Source organism: Staurois parvus, unplaced genomic scaffold, assembly GCF_062004578.1.
Source record: "Staurois parvus isolate SC_StPar_1 unplaced genomic scaffold, SC_StPar_1.0 ptg000521l, whole genome shotgun sequence".
Lineage (NCBI taxonomy): Eukaryota > Metazoa > Chordata > Amphibia > Anura > Ranidae > Staurois > Staurois parvus.
Window position 1 is genome coordinate 158,353 of NW_028318317.1, and position 22,275 is coordinate 180,627.

At 46.8% G+C, this 22,275-nt stretch overlaps 1 protein-coding gene across 1 annotated transcript in view; it reads left to right on the top strand.

Moving 5' to 3' along the window:
* Window positions 1-7,800: 7,800 nt before the first annotated feature.
* The window catches only part of LCTL (lactase like), a 99,162-nt gene continuing 84,687 nt past the window's right edge, over window positions 7,801-22,275 (top strand). The window contains exon 1 of the mRNA XM_089690196.1: window positions 7,801-7,931. The gene's annotated coding sequence lies outside the window, so the exon portion shown is untranslated. The remainder of the gene's footprint in view (window positions 7,932-22,275) is intronic.

The following is a 22,275-nucleotide window of genomic DNA, read 5'->3' on the forward strand; positions in this document are numbered from 1 at the left end:
TTTCATTCTTCTTTTCATTCTTCTTCTTCTTCTTCTTTTCATTCTTCTTCTTCTTCTTTTCATTCTTCTTTTCATTCTTCTTCTTCTTTTCATTCTTCTTCTTCTTCTTTTCATTCTTCTTCTTCTTTTCATTCTTCTTCTTCTTCTTCTCATTCTTCTTCTTCTTCTTTTCATTCTTCTTCTTCTTCTTTTCATTCTTCTTCTTCTTCTTCTTCTTCTTCTTCTTCTTTTCATTCTTCTTTTCATTCTTCTTCTTCTTCTTTTCATTCTTCTTCTTCTTTTCATTCTTCTTTTCATTCTTCTTCTCATTCTTCTTTTCATTCTTCTTCTTCTTTTCATTCTTCTTTTCATTCTTCTCATTCTTCTTTTCATTCTTCTTCTTCTTCTTCGTCGTGCCCCGTGACTGCCCAAATGAGTGAAGTGTGCGGTGATTCTAAGATCGACAGCACTCATCTGCATGTCATACTGACTGACAGTATTATTTCTCTTCCCCAGCAGACTCCAAGGGCATTTAAATTAAAGGTACAGTGTTCTGCACTAATATAAAGGCTCTCTGAAGCCTAGAAACCCTTTTAATAAGTTAAATTCGCAGCGAATAAATTCGCATCGAATCAAATTTCTCCCGCAAATTCGGCGAATCAGCCGAATCGAATTTTTGAATAATTCGCTCATCTCTAGCAGTGATGTTTTGGGGCTGTCGCTGGGCAACATGGACTTTCAACTCCCTCCAAAGGTTTTCTATGGGGTTGAGATCTGGAGACTGGCTAGGCCACTCCAGGACTTTGAAATGCTTCTTACGAAGCCACTCCTTCGTTGCCCGGACGGTATGTTTGGGATCATTGTCATGTTGGAAGACCCAGCCACGTTTCATCTTCAATGCCTTTGCTGATGGAAGGAGGTTTGCACTCAAAATCTCACGATACATGGCCCCATTCATTCTGTCCTGTACATGGATCAGTCGTCCTGGTCCCTTTGCGGAAAAACAGCCCCAAAGCATGATGTTGCCACCCCCATGCTTCACAGTAGGTATGGTGTTCTTTGGTAGAAACACAACTCGTCGTGTTTGGAGGAGAGAGAATGCTGAGTTGCATCCAAACAGTTCTATTTTGGTTTCATCTGACCATATGACATTCTCCCAATCCTCTTCTGGATCATCCAAATGCTCTCTAGCAAACTTCAGACGGGCCCCGGACATGTACTGGCTTAAGCAGGGGGACACGTCTGGCACTGCAGGATCTGAGTCCCTGGCGGCGTAGTGTGTTACTGATGGTAGCCTTTGTTACGTTGGTCCCAGCTCTCTGCAGGTCATTCACTACGTCCCCCCGTGTGGTCCTGGGATTTTTGCTCACTGTTCTTGTGATCATTTTGACCCCACGGGGTGAGATCTTGCGTGGAGCCCCAGATCGAGGGAGATTATCAGTGGTCTTGTATGTCTTCCATTTTCTAATTATTGCTCCCACAGTTGATTTGTTCACACCAAGCTGCTTGCCTATTGCAGATTCAGTCTTCCCAGCCTGGTGCAGGTCTACAATTTTATTTCTGGTGTTCTTCGACAGCTCTTTGGTCTTCACCATAGTGGAGTTTGGAGTGTGACTGTTTGAGGTTGTGGACAGGTGTCTTTTATACTGATAACAAGTTCAAACAGGTGCCATTGATACAGGTAATGAGTGCAGGACAGAGGAGCCTCTTAAAGAAGAAGGTACAGGTCTGTGAGAGCCAGAAATCTTGCTTGTTTGTAGGTGACCAAATACTTATTTTCCACCATAATTTGCAAATAAATTCTTTCCAAATCAGCCAATGTTCCTTCATCAGCTTTTTTGTCCGCCACTATTTCGGTTACCCCTAAGCCAGTAAAGACCCTTCTCTTTGAGGTAGTTATCGCCCCATTTTTCTACTTAATCTGGACGTTAAGCTTTTCGCTAAACTTCTAGTGAACTGCCTTTCCCCTTTTCTACCAACCTTGATCCACCACAATCGGGTTGGCGTTTTCCCGGGTCGCGAAGCTAGGGATAATACTTCTAAAATGATCCATCTTATCTCTTATATCAAGCTACACGGCTTAAAGGCTTGTCCAGTCTCACTTGGCGCCGAGAAGGTGTTAGATCGCGTTGACTGGGGTTTTCTCCGTCTTACCCTTGGAACAGATTGGTTTGGGTTTGCGGTTCCTTGCTCAGATTATGTCCCTCTACTCTCATCCTTCAGCATCTGTCCTGGTCAATGGTACGGTTTCTTTGCCCTTCCCTATATTGAATGGGACATGACAAGGATGTCCCCTCCCGCCTCTTCTCTTTATTTTAGTAATGGAACATCTTGCGAGAGTCATACAAGCTAACGACTCAATCTTGGGCATCCCACTCCCTCCACACACCACAAATTATCCTTATACGCCAACGACCTTGGCTATTTCTTATTTATTTCAGGTACTTATATAGCGCTGTCAATTTATGCAGCACTTTACATATATATTGTACATTCACATCAGTCCCTAACCCTCAAGGGGCGTACAATCTAAGGTCCCTAACTTATATTCATACATACACGTACTAGGGACAATTTTAGACAGGAGCTGTTAGGGATCCAGGTATGACCAGAAATGTGTGGGAACACAGGCGTAGTCAGGGCTGGAGAGGTGGAGTGGTCAGGCAGGCCGTTAGGTACTGTACAGGGCGCGGGGTCTAAGTCCCAATCTGCTTATTCACCAGGGCCCCTGATGGTGGGGATGGACCTGGAGCAGACAGAGACCAGGTCGCGACCCCTGAGTACGTCCGGCAATGGTAAAGAGCGTCGCAGAGGTGTGCGGGGAAAGGAGCCTGACGTGAAGAGGCTGGCAGACCTGGTTACAGGGACAGATCCGTGCGGGATGGATGGATGGATCGTCTGGGTAGCGTCAGGCGTAGTCAGGCAGGCCAGGTCAGCAACGTGCGGGCAGCGAGGTACCGGAGGAGCAGGCAGAGAATAGTCAGGGTCAAAAGCCGGATTCAGTAACTCACGGGCAGCACGGTACAGAGGATCAGGCAGAAGGATGGTCAGGCAAGACAGGGGTTAAACAGGAGACAGTCAGCAGAGGTCAGGATCAAAGCAGGGTCAGCAACTAGGCAGATAGGCAGGAACACAGGATACCAATTACAGGGGCTCATGGGAAACAATACACCAAGGCACTGACTGCAGGTCTGGCCATTCTTTAAATACACCTCCTGCAATCAACCTCAGGTGATGGCTGATTGCAGGAGTGAGCTTCTGGTTGCTGAGAGCACCCGCTGGCCAGCCCCGCTACTGCAGCCCACACAGCAGGTGAGTCCCACCACCAGTGGTGAATCCATTCCTGACAGGAGCAAATTCACCTACCAGCATGTCTTTGGAGTGTGGGGGGAAACCGGAGTACCCAGAGGAAACCCTCACAGACACAGGGAGAACATGAAAACTCCAGGCAGGTGATGCCGTGGTTGGGATTTGAACCAACGACCCTAGTACTGCCAGGCGGAAGTGCTAACCATTTAGCCATTGTGCTGCCCAACGGATATTCTCTCTTGCTCCTCTGTGTATGACCTCGGCTATCCCATCTGACTACATCTGCTCTGATCTCCACCTGGTACCTGACCTTGGCTTGAACCGGCTATCCAGTAATCCTCTGTTCCCCGGAACATACCTCGTACAGGCGCCACCTGTCTGCAGACCTCATCTCAGTGCATCAGCTGTGCTCCTGGGTCGACCACCAACAAGCACTCTTACAGGCGACCTTTGCCACTTTGGGCCTGACTCCTGCTGTCCCACTCTCAGGGGAGTCTGGAAGCCGCAAGGGAAGCCCTCTCTCCATTGGCCTTGATGTGATGGTGCTCACCAGGTATTTGATGTGATGATCGCGGCATCAAACCCCAGCCCTTCTTATCAAACTCGTGACCGAAGGACTAGCCAATCTAAAACCGCGCTGTCACGTGCGTAACAGTGCCACGCCCAGCTGCACCCTGCACAAAGATTTTCCAGCTAATGGACCACAATCTGTGTACCGGCAGCCTGGGAGCGATTGTTACTGGGTCAGGTTAATTAAGCAATTAACCCTTCACACTGCCACCACCTCCTTTTTGTACAGAGAAAGAGGAAACTTGGCAATATCAGCAATAACACTATGATGTTTGAATAATCGTTTGTATACACAATGTCACCACAGACATATGTATGCAGACATTTAAAAACACAAAGTAGCGCTCTTCAGAGGCAGGGATTCTTAGTTTGCATTAAAGAGCTTTAGAAACAGTTCAACACTTTCAGAAAGTAAGATTTATTACTAAAAGGTCAAAAGGGTGCAATCAAAATATTTACAGAAAAAGATGTAGCCAATATATATATAAATATACAGAGAGCAATAACACAGCAAAGAGATAACAGAAAGAAATTTAGAGAGATAAAGTACTTGCCAAAAGTCCTGGGTTAAGCAGCTTTCAAGCTTCCTGAGCAGAAGGGCCTTTTCTCCCAAAGTTGGTTCCGTTGGTAAAAGGGAGAATCTTCAACTTAGCTCAACTCAGCTTAGCTTAACTTTCTGCTCCAAGCATAACAGCTTTTATAGGAACTCAACAGGGTGTCTCCTTGAAGCAGAGAACCAATCGTCTCATTTGGGGAGGGTGTTGGAGGCAGAGACCCCCAGCTAGAACCAACATCCCTCCCAGCTTATATCATGACCCATAACTTACCCTAGGTGCATGTAGCAGCCTAGCCACTAGTAGATTAATATGCAGAAGCATCTGCTGAACGTCTAGATGAGAAATATGACATACCTGCTTGAGACAGTTAAGGAGATATCATTTTCTGCTCTCCTGGAGATGTGAGCTAGGGGATGTAATATATCAGGCGACTTGAATTAAAGTGACCGATCTGAATTTATGCCTGGTCTCCTTGTAAGTCTTTCATATTCCAAGATATGTAATCATAGGGAAAAGTGGATTTTGAATGTGATGTCTGTTTTACGGCTTATCTGGAATGTCTTTGAAGCTCAGTGAAGGACTTAGTTTATGGCTTTACGATATCTCAGATTGAGAAGCTAACAGGCACCCGGGCACCAGCTAGTGGGATTTATAACCATTAAGCTCTCCCGCTGAGCCTGTGATCTCTGGCATCCTACAGACCACATTCCTGAGGGAGGGGGGAAATTGGAGGGAAGCTGGTTTGGGAGTAGAAATGATACAAGATGGAGGATCCTTAGCAAGATGGCTGACCGCGTCCATCTCTGTATGCACAATTGCTTCACTTGACACTTCTCCTCCTTCGCTATCCTTACCACTGGGATCCTTTTTTTTTCTTTCTTTTTCTTCTCCCTTTTCTTTCTCAGTCTGGGATTATACTCTTGGTTGTACGGAGTTCTCTCATCTTGTTCCATACATCTCGCCCGGGGGCAAAGAAACTATATTTTTTTATTATATCTCCGTAATATGGGTATTGATCCTTCCCTCTTGCTGTTGTATTGCATCATTTTCTTCCATCCACATGGATCATAGTCACACCCGTGATGTTTTTCTGTTTACTTGTACATGTTCTTTTTATTTCTCATTCTTTGTTAAATTTGTGCAAAAATAATAAAGACAAATTTGCCTTTAAAGAGGTCAGTGAGGGCTGCTAGCATTTTTCTGCTTGTTAACCACTTCCCGTCCGGCCTGTATATAAATGGCCAGACGGTGGCAGTGCAAGGGCGGGTTGCCGCTCATAAACGGCGCCCGCCATTTTGGACTGTGCGCGCTCCCTGGGAGTGCGCGGCACTGCAATCTGGTACCCGCTGTGTCCTCCAGACATCGATCGCTGTACGGGACCTCTGTGTGAGGTCCCGATCATGTGATCACTGATTGGCCAATCAGTGATCACATGAATAGGTGTAAGCAAGATGTCACTTCTGACATCATTGCTTACTACGTATGAAATCTGTGAATGATCACAGAGGTCACATGGTACAGGGCTATTCACAACATCCTTGTACCATGTGACAAGCTGTGACCAATCACAGCTCACACAGTATTTCTCAATGGCTGCAAGAATGCAGCCAGAGAGAAGGAGAAATGATTGCTTTTACAGCCTTTATGGGTATAAATGCAATCAGTGTAAAAAAAAAATCATCACCCCCCACAAGTAGTACAGTGTCACTATGGTGGGGCACTATTCCTCCCACTGACACCAATGATGGGACACTATTCCTCCCACTGATACCAACGATGGGACACTATTCCTCCCACTGATACCAATGATGGGGCACTATTCCTCCCACTGACACCAATGATGGGGCACTATTCCTCCCACTGACACCAACGATGGGACACTATTCCTCCCACTGATACCAATGATGGGACACTATTCCTCCCACTGACACCAATGATGGGGCACTATTCCTCCCACTGATACCAATGATGGGGCACTATTCCTCCCACTGACACCAATGATGGGGCACTATTTCTCCCACTGACACCAATGATGGGGCACTATTCCTCCCACTGATACCAATGATGGGGCACTATTCCCCCCACTGATACCAATGTTGGGGCTCTATTCCTCCCACTGACACCAATGATGGGGCACTATTCTTTCCACTGATACCAATGATGGGGCACTATGCCTTCCACTGACACCAATGATGGGGCACTATTCCTCCCACTGATACCAATGATGGGGCGCTATTCTTTCCACTGACACCAATGACGGGGCACTATTCCTCCCACTGATACCAATAATGGGGCGCTATTCCTCCCACTGATACCAATGATGGGGCACTATTCCTCCCACTGATACCAATGATGGGGCACTATTCCTCCCACTGATACCAATGATGGGGCACTATTCCTCCCACTGACACCAATGATGGGGCACTATTCCTCCCACTGATACCAATGATGGGGCACTATTCCTCCCACTGATACCAATGATGGGGCACTATTCCTCCACCTGACACCAATGACGGGGCACTATTCTTCCCACTGACACCAACAATGGGGCACTATTCCTCCCACTGACATCAACAATGGGGCACTATTCCTCCCACTGACACCAGTGATGGGGCACTATTCCTCCCACTGACACCAATGATGGGGCACTATTCTTCCCACTGACACCAATGATGGGGCACTATTCCTCCCACTGACACCAATGATGGGGCACTATTCCTCCCACTGACACCAATGATGGGGCACTATTCCTCCCACTGACACCAATGATGGGGCACAATTCCTCCCACTGGTACTAACACAGTTTGCGCTATCCCTGTCATGGTTTACTCCCAGTGACTCTGGGGTGTTTTCTACTCTCAGTGGGCACAGTAGCCCCCCCCCCCAAAGTCTTCACGACAATAAACTGGCCCTTTAATTAGAAGTTTGGAGACCCTTGGAGAGGTTTGGAGACCCTTGCTTTTGATGCACCTGAACTCTCCATGAAACATGACTACGACCTTCATGACGTGTTCAGTATGTTTCTACTGAGACTGATCTAGACTCTACGGTACTTCTGGAAATAAATCCGCGTCAGCAACGACCTTTCAAAATGATGGAAAAAAACCCCCCCGTGAAGGTAAGATTTGTTCTCAGCTAGAGTTTCACCGCGGACCAAAGGCGACAAAGCGGTGAACACGGCTCAGTATGCCAACGCACTTCTCATTAGTTCTATTCTCATACGGCAGGACGTTGGCCCCTCTCGTATTCCAGCTTCCAAGGGCCCCCTAATTGGGTCTGTTTCCACCAACAACACAAACTCTACGACAGGAAAGTTTTAATTATCAATGTTCGGGAGGGTGGGCTCCACCCCCCCCCCCCCACACACACACTCAGAGGTCCTGTCCGTTCAGCTCAGGCCTTGCAACACTAAGCACACAGTTTTCTTTTGTCACCCGGACCTGCCCCGCCAGTCTCTAGGCAACTTGTTCTAGTGGCAGCGATGTCCTCGGGGCCCGGAAGCTGGAGCCGTAAGAGGTAATCCTCCCGATATGGATCTCATTCAGCCTTTGGAATGATTTAGTGTGGGAACAATGCCGCTTAGAGCTCAGTGAAGGTTCACGGCTCTTACGAAATGTTTGCTTCTACAGATGCCAAATGTTGATACCTTCCAGTCAAGGATTTGGTCTTGGCGCATTTGCCTCTGGAGCTGTATTTAAAAAATTTTACGAGTGGCCAACTGTCCCATATACAGTTCTTCATTTATGTGGTGGATTCATAGAGGCGTGACGGCCCTGGTCTGGAGATCCGCTCATGAGATATTGTCCTAGGCCAGGGGTGTCAAACTGGTGGCCCTCCAGCTGTTGTGAAACTACAAGTCCCATCATGCCTCTGCCTTTGGGAGTCACACATGTAACTGTCAATCTTGCAATGCCTCATGGGATCTGTAGTTTGGCAACAGCTGGAGGACCGCCAGGACACCCATGTCCCAGGCCAAACATTTCCTCCTCCTGGTCGTGCATCAGACAAAATGGCCTCCATACACAAAGGCAGATCGCATGCGGTATTTAGGTGTCCGGACACGTTTTCCCGAAATATCGCAATCCTGAAATGATCAATTCACTATATACTGTTTTGTGGTATTTATGGCAAAATGCTGAGAAAATATCGTATGAAAAGGCGTTGCAGTCAGTTCACGGAAGGAAATAAATAATTATGCCAGGGCTTAAAATTTCAAGTCCTGAGCTATTAGCCAGGCCTTAGAGTTACTCACCACCAACAAACACACACAGAGACACCTGTACACACACATACACACACATGTATACACACACAGACATGTACATACACACATACAGACACATGTATACACACACAGACATGTACATACACACATACAGACACATGTATACACACACAGACACGTACATACACACACAGAAACATGTACACACACACAGAAACATGTACACACACAGACAGAGATATGTACACACACACACACAGACATGTACATACACACACAGAAACATGTACACAGACACATGTATACACACACAGAAACATGTACACACACAGACAGAGACATGTACACACACACACACACAGACATGTACATACACACACAGAAACATGTACACAGACACATGTATACACACACAGAAACATGTACACACACACACACACAGACATGTACACACACACAGAAACATGTACACACACACATACACACACAGGCAGAGACTTGTACACACACACAGACATGTACATACACACACAGAAACATGTACACACACACACAGACATGTACACACACACACAGAAACGTACACACACACATACATACACACACAGACAGAGACTTGTACACACACACACAGACATGTACATACACACACAGAAACATGTACACACACACACACATACAGACACATGTATACACACACAGACATGTACATACACACAGAAACATGTACACACACACAGACATGTACATACACACACAGAAACATGTACACACACACATACATACACACATACAGACACATGTATACACACACAGACATACACACACACAGACATGTACACACACACACACAGAAACATGTACACACACACACAGAAACATTTACACACACACATACACACACACACAGAGACATGTACATATACACACACAGACAGAGACATGTACACACACACAGACATGTACATGCACACACAGAAACATGTACACACACACAGACATGTACATACACACAGAAACATGTACACACACACATACACACACAGAAACATGTACATTATTATTATTATTATTATACAGTATTTATATAGAGCCAAAAGGTTTGCTCAGCGCTGTACATTATAGGGGATACACACATACACACACAGAAACACATGTACACACACACACATACAGACACATGTATACACACACAGGCACGTACAGACAAGCATACACATAGATACATGTACATACACAGAAAGAGATGTGGACTGACCATTTGGAAACTCGGCACTGCCTGAGGGCCCGGGGTCAGTAGGGGGCCCCATGAGATGCCCCTGGTACCTTTTTCATAGGCTTTTTTGAGTGTGGGCGAGGACACAGGGGCCCCATGATCCCCTATTGCCCGGGGGCCCCATGAGTTGTCAGTCCGCCCCTGCACAGAAATACACACGCACAGACACATGTACATACACACAGACACATGTCCATACATACACATGTACGTACATACACACAAACACACACAGACACATGTACACACACACAGACACATGTACACACACACATACATGTACATACACACATACATGTACATACACGCAGACACATGTACAGATACACACATGTACATACACACAGACACATGTAAAATTGTACATGCACACACGCACACACACATACATACACGCAGACGCATGTACAGATACACACATGTACATACACACAGACACATGTACAATTGTACATGCATACACAAACACACACATACACGTACACACACACACATGTACACATACACGCAGGGACGGACTGACCATTTGGAAACTCGGGCACTGCCCGAGGGCCCGGGGTCAGTAGGGGGCCCCATGAGATGCCCCTGGTACCTTTATCATAGGCTTTTTTGAGTTTGGGCAAGGGCACAGGGGCCCCATGATCCCCTATTGCCTGGGGGCCCCATGAGTTGTCAGTCTGCCCCTGCGTACACGTATACACACACACACCCCATAAAAAGTTGCAGTACTTCGTTGTTCACTCACAGTGCCGGGTACTGCACTCTAGGGGGAGGCAGAGAGCACAGCACACACTCCTTCCTTTGCATTCACTGCGCTCAGCTATTGAGCAGTCTGTCGGCTCCCAGTGCCAATGACAGATCCGGCCTGAGCTCCGAGCCTGCTCAGCAAGACGGCCCTGGGGGACACACTCGCCCCAACCATAACTTCCACTCGCCATTGGCGAGCAGGCGAGTGGAAATTTCAAAGCCTGAATTAGACGCATGCGGTAAATAAGTAGCGGTCCAGGCATAAAAATATAATAGGCAATTTTGAGTTGTTTCTGCCTTTTCTGATCACTTCTCTCAACAGTAATGTATAGAAACCTAAATATGGAAATCATTTGGGCTGACTTACTTAACCCCTTACCTACCGGGAACTTTCACCCCCTTCCTGCCCAGGGCAGTTTTCCACTTTCAGCACTTGCGCAGTCATGTAACACTGTACTCAAATATTTATTTTTAGACCTATAGAGCTTTCTTTTGGTGGTATTTATTAGCCACGGGGTTTTTTATTTTTTGCTAAACAAAGGAAATAAAGATCGAAGATTTTTGGAAAAAAGTTTTTCTTAGTTTCTGTTATAAAATTTTGTAAATAAGTCATTTTTCAACTTCACTGATGTTCGCTAATGAGGCTGCAGTGATAGGTGGCACTGACAGGTGGCACTGATGGGCACTGACAGACATCACTGACAGGCATCACTGATGGGCGGCAATTATGGGCACTGATGGGAGGCACTGATGGGCACTTACAGACATCACTGATGGGCACTGGCAGATATCAATGATGGGTGGCAATGATGGGCACTGACAGGTGGCACTGATAGTCGGCAATGATGGGTACTGATGGGCATTGACAGGCATCACTGATGGGCACTGACAGGCATCAATGATGGGCGGTAATGATGGGCACTGACAGGCGGCACTGATGGGTGACAATGATGGGCACTGACAGGCATCAATGATGGGCACTGACAGGCATCAATGATGGGCAGCAATGATGGGCACTGACAGGCATCAATGATGGGCAGAAATGATGGGCACTGACAGGTGGCACTGATGAGCGGTACTGATAGGCACTGACAGACATCACTGATGGACACTAACAGGCAGCACTGATGGGCGGCAATGATGGGCACTGACAGGCATCACTGATGGGCACTGACAGGCAGCACTGATAGGCACTGACAGGCAGCACTGATAGGCACTGACAGACATCACTGGTGGGCACTAACCAGCGGCACTGATGGGCGGCAATGATGGGCATTGATAGGCGTCACTGACAGACATCACTGATGGACACTAACAGGCAGCACTGATGGGTGGCAATGATGGGCACTGACAGGCATCACTGATGGGCACTGACAGGCAGCACTGATAGGCACTGACAGACATCACTGGTGGGCACTAACCAGCGGCACTGATGGGCGGCAATGATGGGCATTGATAGGCGTCACTGATAGACTGCACTGATGAGGAGTGAATAATTGGCGAAACCAATAGGCGTTGACAGGAATAACTGATGCGCACTGATAGGCAGCACTGATGGACACCAAGAAGCATCACTCATGGGCACTGAAAGGCAGAACTGATGGAGCTGCACTAATAATCAGGCCACTGAATATGCGTGTAGATGTCCCCTCTGAGGACTGTCGCTTGTCGGCTCTCCTGTCAGCCTAAGCAGAGGACTGCCAATAACCAGCATTTCCCGTTTATATGTGATCAGCTTACATCATCAGCTCTTTACCGCAATTGATAATCCGCTGTGTCCCAGGGCACCACTGATCGCTGTGCTGTGCGCCTAGAGCGGGAGGACGTCATATGATGTCCTTCCAGAACAAGAGAGCTCCCACCCAATACAGCGGGCAGGAGGTGGTTGAAGAATAATTCATTTTTTTTTTAGTTTTGGATGGAGTGGAGAGGGATGAGACCCCCCCTGTCAGGTTTTTATTGCTGTCTGTGCCCCCGTCAAGGGAGATTCCTCGTCCCTTTTTGTCCTATTTACCATTATCATCGAGAGTGAAAGTAAAAGAAAACCACAAATTTTGGGTTGTCCCCAAAAAGTAATAGAGGGGAAATCTTGCAACGGGGACACAGATGGCACAAAATTAACCACTTCCTGTCCGGACACTTTCCCCCCCCCTTCCTGTCCGGACACTTTCCCCCCCTTCCAGTCCGGACACTTTCCCCCCCTTCCAGTCCAGACACTTTCACCCCCTTCCAGCCCGGAAGCTTCCCCCCCCCCCTTCCAGTCCGGACGCTTTCCCCCCCTTCCAGTCCGGACACTTTCACCCCCTTCCAGTCCGGACACTTTCACCCCCTTCCAGTCCGGACGTTTTCCCCCCCTTCCAGTCCAAACGCTTTCCTCCCCTTCCAGCCCGGAAGCTTTCCCCCCCCCCTTCCAGTCCGGACACTTTCCCCCCCTTCCAGTCCGGACACTTTCCCCCCCTTCCAGTCCGGGCACTTTCCCCCCTTCCAGCCCGGACACTTTCCCCCCCTTCCAGTCCGGACACTTTCCCCCCCTTCCAGTCCAGGCCAATTTTCAGCTTTCAGCGCTATCACAATTTGAATGACAATTGCGCGGTCATGGAACGCTGTACCCATATGAATTTTTTTACATTTTTTTGAGACAGATAAAACTTTATTTTGGAGATATTTATTCACCTCTGGGATTTTTATTTTTGTTTTTTTTTTTGCTATATAAATGAAAAAGTCCAAAAATTTTGAAAAAAAGTGTTTTTCTTATAAAATTTAGCAAATAATCTTTATTCATAAATCTTGGCCAAAATTTATTCAGTTATCTTTTTAGTAAAAAAAAAAAATAACCCAAATTAGTTTATAACCAAAAATTATAATTTTTCAAAAACATTTTTTTACATTTTTATTTTATTTTTTATATTATTATTTATGGGTTTTTTTTTAACATACTGTCACCCTAGCAGTACAGTGTCACCATAGTGATACTGTACTACTTGTGGGGGGTGATAAAGATTTTTTTTGTTTACACTGATTGCTTTTACACCCATAAACGCTGTAAAAGCAATCATTTCTCCTTCTCTCTGACTGCATTCTTGCAGCCATTGAGAACTACTGTGTGAGCTGTGATTGGTCACAGCTTGTCACATGGTACAAGGCTGTTGTAAATAGCCCTGTACCATGTGACTTCGGTGATCATTCACAGATTTCACACGTAGTAAGCAATGATGTCAGAAGTGACATCTTGCTTACTACTCATCATGTGATCACTGATTGACCAATCAGTGATCACATGATCGGGACCTCACACAGAGGACCCGTACAGCGATAGGTGTCCTCAGGACACAGCGGGCACCGGATCGTGGTGCCGAGAGCTCCCAGGGGGCGCGCACAATCCAAAATGGCGGGCGCCGTTTATGAACAGCAACCCGCCCCTGCGCTGCTACCATCCGGCCGTTTATATACATGGGCCGGACGGGAAGTGGTTAAACACAAAAACAAAACAAGAGGTTATAATCTTCCTATGAAGTCAAATAGACGGTGCAATTTGCAAGTTGCTCCAGAGCTTAATACATGCGGTGAAGCTTCACTTTACAAAGAATACCCAATCACATGCAAGAAAAAAAAACATTTTTGCTTGTACATGATTGGATGGTGGAAGTCAGGAGATCTTCCCTTCATTTGCTAAACTCTAGAGCAACTGCTCTTGCAAAGTGCACCGTCTATTTGCCTTTAGTAAATCCACCCCATTCACTTAGTAAATCCAACCTATTACTTGTTGTAAAATATATTTATTTTCTCCTGTCATTTCGCCAGATTTTTAGAGACTTTCTTTGTAACTATACAAGTATATACATCATTTGCTGCAAACAACCACCCAGTCACTCCAAACACAATACAATGTCCACGCAAATCACAATGGTCTCATCCCTTGTTAGAGCGTGTGCCATGTAGTGGGGATACTTTACCTTTTTTGCAATTATTCTACAGATATCTTCCCACTGACATCATTGATCTTTTTTAGCTACACTATGTTGCCGAAAGTATTGGTTGGCCTGTCTTTCCATACACATGACCTTTAATGGCCTCCCAGCCTTGGTCCGTAGGCTTCAATATTGAGTTGGCCCCGCCCTTTCCCCGCACATGACCTTTAATGGCCCCCCAGTCTTAGTCCGTAGGGTTCAATATTGAGTTGGCCCCGCCCTTTCCCCGCACATGACCTTTAATGGCCCCCCAGTCTTAGTCCGTAGGGTTCAATATTGAGTTGGCCCCGCCCTTTGCAGCTATAACAGCTTCAACTCTTCTGGGAAGGCCGTCCACAAGGTTTAGGAGGGTGTCTATGGGAAGGTTGGACCATTCTTCCAGAAGCACATTTGTCAGGTCAGGCACTGATGTCGGGGGAGGAGGCCTGGCTCGCAGTCTCCGCTCTAATTCATCCCAAAGGTGTTCTATGGGGTTGAGGTCAGGACTCTGTGCAGGACAGTCAAGTTCCTCCACCCCAAACTGGCTCCTGCATGTCTTTATGGACCTTGCTTTGTGCACTGGTGCGCAGTCATGTTGGAACAGGAAGGGGCCATCCCCAAACTCTTCCCACACAGTTGGGAGCATGAAATTGTCCAAAATGTTGCCTTAAGAGTTCCCTTCCCTGAAACTAGGGGGCCAAGTTATCTTACCCACCCGCAGCGGTTTGCATGAATGGGGTGCGATTCTGATGCGGTGTGGAATTCGCACTGAATTCTGAACCGCATCAGTGTGAACCAGGGCTACATGATAATAGTAAACAGGACAAATACTGTAGAGAGGGGGAATCTCAATAAGGGGGGGTGGGGCACAGAAGGCAATAAAAACCTAATAGGTGTTCTAACACCTCTCCACCCTTTAGTTATACTTTAAGTAAACACAAAATATCTTTCTAGATGTCAAATATTGAAAGAAAATAGTACCACAAATCACACACATGTATAAAAATACCTTTCTTCCACCAATAAAAAAAAGTTGTAGAAGAGTATTTATACATATTATACATACACTCCCCCCCCACCCCATAGAAGAAGTACTGCTACAGTTTGCCAGGGATGCGCAAAGTCACATATTTATATATATACACACACTGCATTCCAAACTATTATGCAAATTCTATTTAAGTGTCACAAAGATTAAATATTTTGTTTTTCAGTTTAACTCATGGATGGCATTGTGTGTCAGGGCTCTTTTGATCACTGAAAACAATCTGGGACACCTGTGATAATTAGATTGGCCGGTGAGCCCAATTTAAGGAAAAACTACTAAAGGACGGCGTTCCACATTATTAAGCAGAGCACCATTTTCAAGCAATATGGGGAAGAAAAAGGATCTCTCTGCTGCCGAAAAGAGTGAAATAGTTTGATGCCTTGGACGAGGTATGAAAACATTCGATATTTCACGAAAACGTAAGCGTGATCATCGCACTATGAAGAGATTTGTGGCTGAATCAGAGCACAGACGGGTTGGTGCAGATAAAGGCACATTGAGGAAGATTTCTGCCAGATCCATGCATCGGATCAAGAGAGCAGCTGCTAAAATCCCATTACATAGCAGCAAACAGATATTTGAAGCTGCTGGTGCCTCTGGAGTCCCACAGACATCAAGGTGTAGAGTCCTCCAGAGTCTTGCAACTGTGCATAAACCTTCTATTCGGCCACCACTAACCAATGCTCACAAGCAGAAACGGCTGCATTGGGCAGAAAAATACATGAAGACTCATTTTCAAACAGTCCTGTTCACTGATGAGTGCCGTGCAACCCTGGATGGTCCAGATGGATAGAGTAGTGGATGGTTGGTGGACGGCCACCCTGTTACAACAAGGCTGCGATGTCAGCAAGGCGGTGGTGGAGTCATGTTTTGGGCCGGAATCATGGGAACAGAGCTGGTCGGCCCCTTTAGGGTCCCCGAAGGTGTAAAGATGACCTCTGCAAAGTATGTGGAGTTTATGACTGACCACTTTCTTCCCTGGTACAGAAGGAAGAACTATGCTTTCCGTAATAAAATCATCTTCATGCATGACAATGCACCATCTCATGCTGCAAAGAATACCTCTGCATCAATGGCTGCTATGGGGATAAAAAGGAGAGAAAGTCATGGTGTGGCCTCCATCCTCCCCTGACCTCAATCCTATTGAGAACCTTTGGAGCATCCTCAAGCAAAAGATCTATGAGGGTGGGAGGCAGTTTACATCCAAACAGCAGCTCTGGGAGGCTATTCTGACCTCTTGCAAACAAATTCAAGCAGAAACTGTCCAAAAACTCCCAAGTTCAATGGATGCAAGACTTGTGATCTGCTATCAAATAAGGGCCCCTATGTTACAATGTAACGTGACCGCTTCAAATGTTTACAAAGTTACAATGTTGGTAAAAGTTTGATTGAAATAGCTTTTGATTTCAGTAAATATGCTGCAAACACAACAAATGACAATTTTTAGTTCTTTACAACCTATAAAGTGTTTTGAAACTTCCTGTGCGGAATAATTTGGAACAAAAATCCTGTTATCATTAGGAGGTTTGTTCAATAAAATGTGAATTGTACTCTTATAGGTGTAACCTGAGAATTATGCTGACTGTTATTTACATCAATTATTTAGGTAAATGAGAAAAATATAATTTGCATAATAATTTGGAACACGGTGTACACACGATTTGCATTTTGGGTTAGCGGTGTGCGCGTGCTCCACCCTACCCGTGCCACTTTTGGCTGCTGAGCATGGCCGGGACTCTGTGATCATCGGCAGGGCTGAGAGGGGAGAGATCTGTGTGTAAACAACACGGGTCTCTTTCCTGCCAGCAAGGACATGCTGCTTTGTAGTTCTCTGCATAGCATGTCTCCATAGTAAAACACATACAGCACATCATGTAAAGCAGCACACTGTTAACCCTTTGATCGCCCCAGATGTTAACCCCTTCTTGCCCAGTGCCATTAGTACAATGTCAGTGCTTTTCATTAGCACTGATCACTGTATCGGTGTCACTGGGGATGGCAGTGACACCAAGTCAGTTCCCCCCCCAGTGTCAGAATGCCCGCTGTAGTCCCGCTATAGGTCACTGATCTCTGTCATTAATAGTATGTTAAAAAAAAAAAATCCCAGTATCTATACCGCCATTTGAAAACGCTATAACTTTCACATAAACTAATTAATTTACATATATTGGGATTTTTTTTAGCAAAGACACGGAGCAGAATACATTTTGGTCTAAATTTATGACGAAATTAGATTTTTTTTTTTTTTTACCATATGTGTTTAATAGCAAAAACTCAAAAATATTGTTGAGCAAGGGAAGGAGGCAAGGCTGCTGTGCTCCTGCTTTCCCCTCTCCCTGGGGGAGAGCTGGGTTCTCTGGAGGTTCCCTTTTCTGGACTCCTGAGGGAATAAGGTAAAGCTCCACTACATCAGGGCTGAGGAAGAGGCAGTAAGGACTTGGTCCTCTCCTTGGTTCTCCCCTTCAAGGGGAAGGAAGTATGGAAGGCAGTAGAAGAAAAGCACAGGCTGATCATTCCAGCCAAAGCTGAGGGTACCATCAGATGGTAGAGGCACACTTTTTAACATGTCTCAGGCAATGGACACAGGACAGCCCTATACTATACTACTACGCTTCAGTCATAAGTGAATACAGTGAATGACCAGTACCAATCACTCATTGTGCTCATTCAGGAAAGGAAGGGGATGGTAAATGTGACATATTTACCAGACCTTTCCCCTGCTTTCCATCCAGACCAATCCTAATATGTGATTGCAGCGTGGGAAGGAGAGGAGGGAATCCGAGAGCACTGCGAGGGTGGGGGCATACAGGGGAAAATGATGGGTGCCAACGGGGGGTGGGGGGGGAGTGGGTGGTCAATTACTGGAACCGCAAGGGAAAATGTCACCAGTACACCAAGCATCACCAATACCGGTCCAAAAGTTTTAATGAATGATCACATAGTTACAGCAAGGCAACATTTTGGAGTCTCGCAGGACCCCTTCACATGCCTGATGAAGGGGTCCTGCGAGACTCCGAAACGTTGCCTTGCTGTAACTATGTGATCGTTCATTAAAACTTTTGGACCCGTATTGGTGGTCCTCGGTGTACTGGCGACATTTTCCCTCGCTGATTCTGTTTGGTTCCAGCCGACGGTCGCTGCAGCACCCACTTATACACACAGCCATTTTTAACGCAGGAACGTGTGCGTTTGGATTGTACACTTGAATTACTGGAACCGATCCCCTGTACGGCTCTCTCTGCAGCAGCTGAAAGCCAGTGGGAGGGAGAGGAGAAGAAGCCAGCTTTCAGCTGCTGCAGAGAGAGCCATACAGGGGATTGGTTCCAGTAATTGCACCCCCCCCCCCCGTGCTGATCACCCTCCCTGCCCACATCAAATTTGCCCAGCTGCCTGGAACCCCTGCTGGCCTGGGCCCCGTACAGGAGGACTGGTGGTACCCCCTTATCCACGGCCCTGGGGACCACTCTGCAACCACGATACAACCACATCCAATAGATGTGTGGGTGCAGGAAGATTTTTTTTTTCTCTCTCCTTTTTTTATAGCCTGTAATGAAGATCAGATCAGATTTTAGAAGCCATTGATTGCAAAATCTCTGTCAGTCGCTAAAGATTCAAACATTTCCTCTCACAATTGTATATATACATTACTTGATAAAAAGATTTAAGATGATTTTTTTTTTTTACTGCATTTGCAACTATTTTGTTACTATCCTTGATGTTGTCATTCCCTGAATGCAGATCTCGGAGCCCCAGCAGCACCCTCTGCCCTCTGACTGCATTGTACAAAGTACACAATGTGCGCCACCAAGTGGTAATATCGTATTACTGCAGACTGGTACACAATTGGACTGCACAAGTACTGTGGGTGATACAAGGGGGTTGATTTACTAAAGGTAAATAGGCTGTGCAATACAAGTGCACTTGCTTTATATCTGAGGGGAAGCTCTGAAATGATGTGGGTTTCCCCCAGGTACTCCGGTTTCCTCCCACACTCCACAGAACATTGCCCTAAGCATTTTCACAGTCAGCTTAAGATGTGGAGGATTGCAGTTTATTCTTAATTGCAAATAGGAGGTTGATATACGGGGAATCTGAATTTGCAGACATAACTCCAAAACTTAAGAATGCCATCTCCTATTGACGCAGTCTGCATATGCCTACACTTGGAGCTACCTGTGTAAGCTATGCCTAAAGTTACCATCATGTCTAGCAGACTGTGCACACCCCACAGAGATTTGGGTGGATCTTGAATCTCCAGAAATCAGCACTGGAGCAGATCATCGCTTGGGTATCTAGGGCTGGATTTGGGATATGGCCTTGTCCAAGGTCTTCCTTTGGGGCCAGATCTGGGACATGGCCCTGTCCAAGGTCTTCCTTTGGGGCCAGATCTGGGACATGGCCCTGTCCAAGGTCTTCCTTTGGGGCCAGATCTGGGACATGGCCCTGTCCAAGGTACTCCTTTGGGGCCAGATCTGGGACATGGCCCTGTCCAAGGTACAACTTTGGGGCCAGATCTGGGACATGGCCCTGCCCAAGGTCTTCCTATGGGGCCAGATCTGGGACATGGCCCTGTCCAAGGTACAACTTTGGGGCCAGATCTGGGACATGGCCCTGCCCAAGGTCTTCCTTTGGGGCCAGCTCTGGGAAATGGCCCTGTCCAAGGTCTTCCTTTGGGGCCAGATCTGGGACATAGACCTGTCCAAGTTCTTCCTTTTGGGCCAGATCTGGGACATGGCCCTGTCCAAGGTCTTCCTTTGGGGCCAGATCTGGGACATGGCCCTGTCCAAGGTCTTCCTTTGGGGCCAGATCTGGGACATGGCCCTGTCCAAGGTACTCCTTTGGGGCCAGATCTGGGACATGGCCCTGTCCAAGGTTTTCCTTTGGGGCCAGATCTGTGACATGGCCCTGTCCAAGGTCTTCCTTTGGGGCCAGATCTGGGACATAGACCTGTCCAAGTTCTTCCTTTTGGGCCAGATCTGGGACATGGCCCTGTCCAAGGTCTTCCTTTGGGGCCAGATCTGGGACATGGCCCTGTCCCAAGGTCTTCCTTTGGGGCCAGATCTGGGACATGGCCCTGTCCAAGGTACTCCTTTGGGGCCAGATCTGGGACATGGCCCTGTCCAAGGTTTTCCTTTGGGGCCAAATCTGTGACATGGCCCTGTCCAAGGTCTTCCTTTGGGGCCAGATCTGAGACATGGCCCAGCCCAAGGTCTTCCTTTGGGGCCAGATCTGGGACATGGCCCTGCCCAAGGTCTTCCTTTGGGGCCAGATCTGGGACATGGCCCTGTCCAAGGTTTTCCTTTGGGGCCAGATCTGGGACATGGCCCTGCCCAAAGTTTTCCTTTAGGGCCAGATCTGGGACATGGCCCTGTCCAAGGTCTTCCTTCTGTTCCAGGCGGACACTGTACTCAGACCTTGCAAAAAACACAACCAATATAGTGGCTCCACCCTATTCACCATAAAATGAAAACCAAAAAATAATTTAAACCTTGTAAGCCTATTTTCGACAATATTGAATGTGCAGCTGACCCTTTAAGTGCAAATACACTGAAAAGTGACCTCAGTATAAATAAAGATAAGGCGCTCACTTAGTCCATTATGATATCCAAAGCAAAAAAGCATCAATCAAATGTTGTACAATTAACTTACAAAACTCAGACCTGGAAAAATCCAGTGACTTCCCTCGGAAAAAATGTTCTGCTTTTACCCCAATTCCCAAGAGCTTTGACATTTGTACATTGGGGTTAGTTCATCGGCTGGCTCCTACAATGGCACTGAGCAGGGGCGGACTGACCATTGGGGAGCTCGGGCACTGCCCGAAGGCCCGGGGTCAGTAGGGGGCCCCATGAGATGCCCCTGGTATCTTTTTCATAGGCTTTTTTGAGTTTGGGCAAGGACACAGGGGCCCCATGATTCCCTACTTCCCGGGGGCCCCATGAGTTGTCAGTCCACCCCTGGCACTGAGAGTCCTGCTGGGACTTCTCCTGTTTTATCCTATAAAAGCCATTGTACTCAAATGGAAATCTCCAGTGGCCCCTACACTTGACTTGTAGAAGCACTTAGCCAACTCAGCCATTCCCCATTATAAACATACATTTTCTTCTAGAGGTTGCCTCAGGACATTTTCCAAAGTCTGGGATATACAGCTTTATTCTGCTTACAAATGCTGCCTCGGAAGAAACCTCTCAGACTCAGCCATGAAAGGATAGAGAAATAGGTAGTGCTCCCAGGGCTGCCGTTAGAAACCATGGGGCCCCAAACAAGCAACCTGACAGGGTCCCCCCCCTCAGAAAAACACAGTTTACTAGGCTTCAGTTATGAATGAACACAGCAAGTGATCAGTACTGATCACTCATTGTGTTCATTCAGGAAAGGAAGGGCTGGTAAATGTGACATATTTACTGAATCCTTCCCCCACTCTCCATCCCGAAGGATCTTATTGTGTGCTTGCAGCTGCCGGTGGGAAGGAGAGGAGGAAAGCCAGAAGCACTGGGGAGGTGGATCTAATGTTGCTGAGTGTGTTTTTTGTTGTGTGGGGGTCTGTTGATGCTGGGGTGGGTAATCTATTGTTGCTGGGGGGAGGAGGGGAGATTGTTGCTGGCTGCAGGGGATCTTTT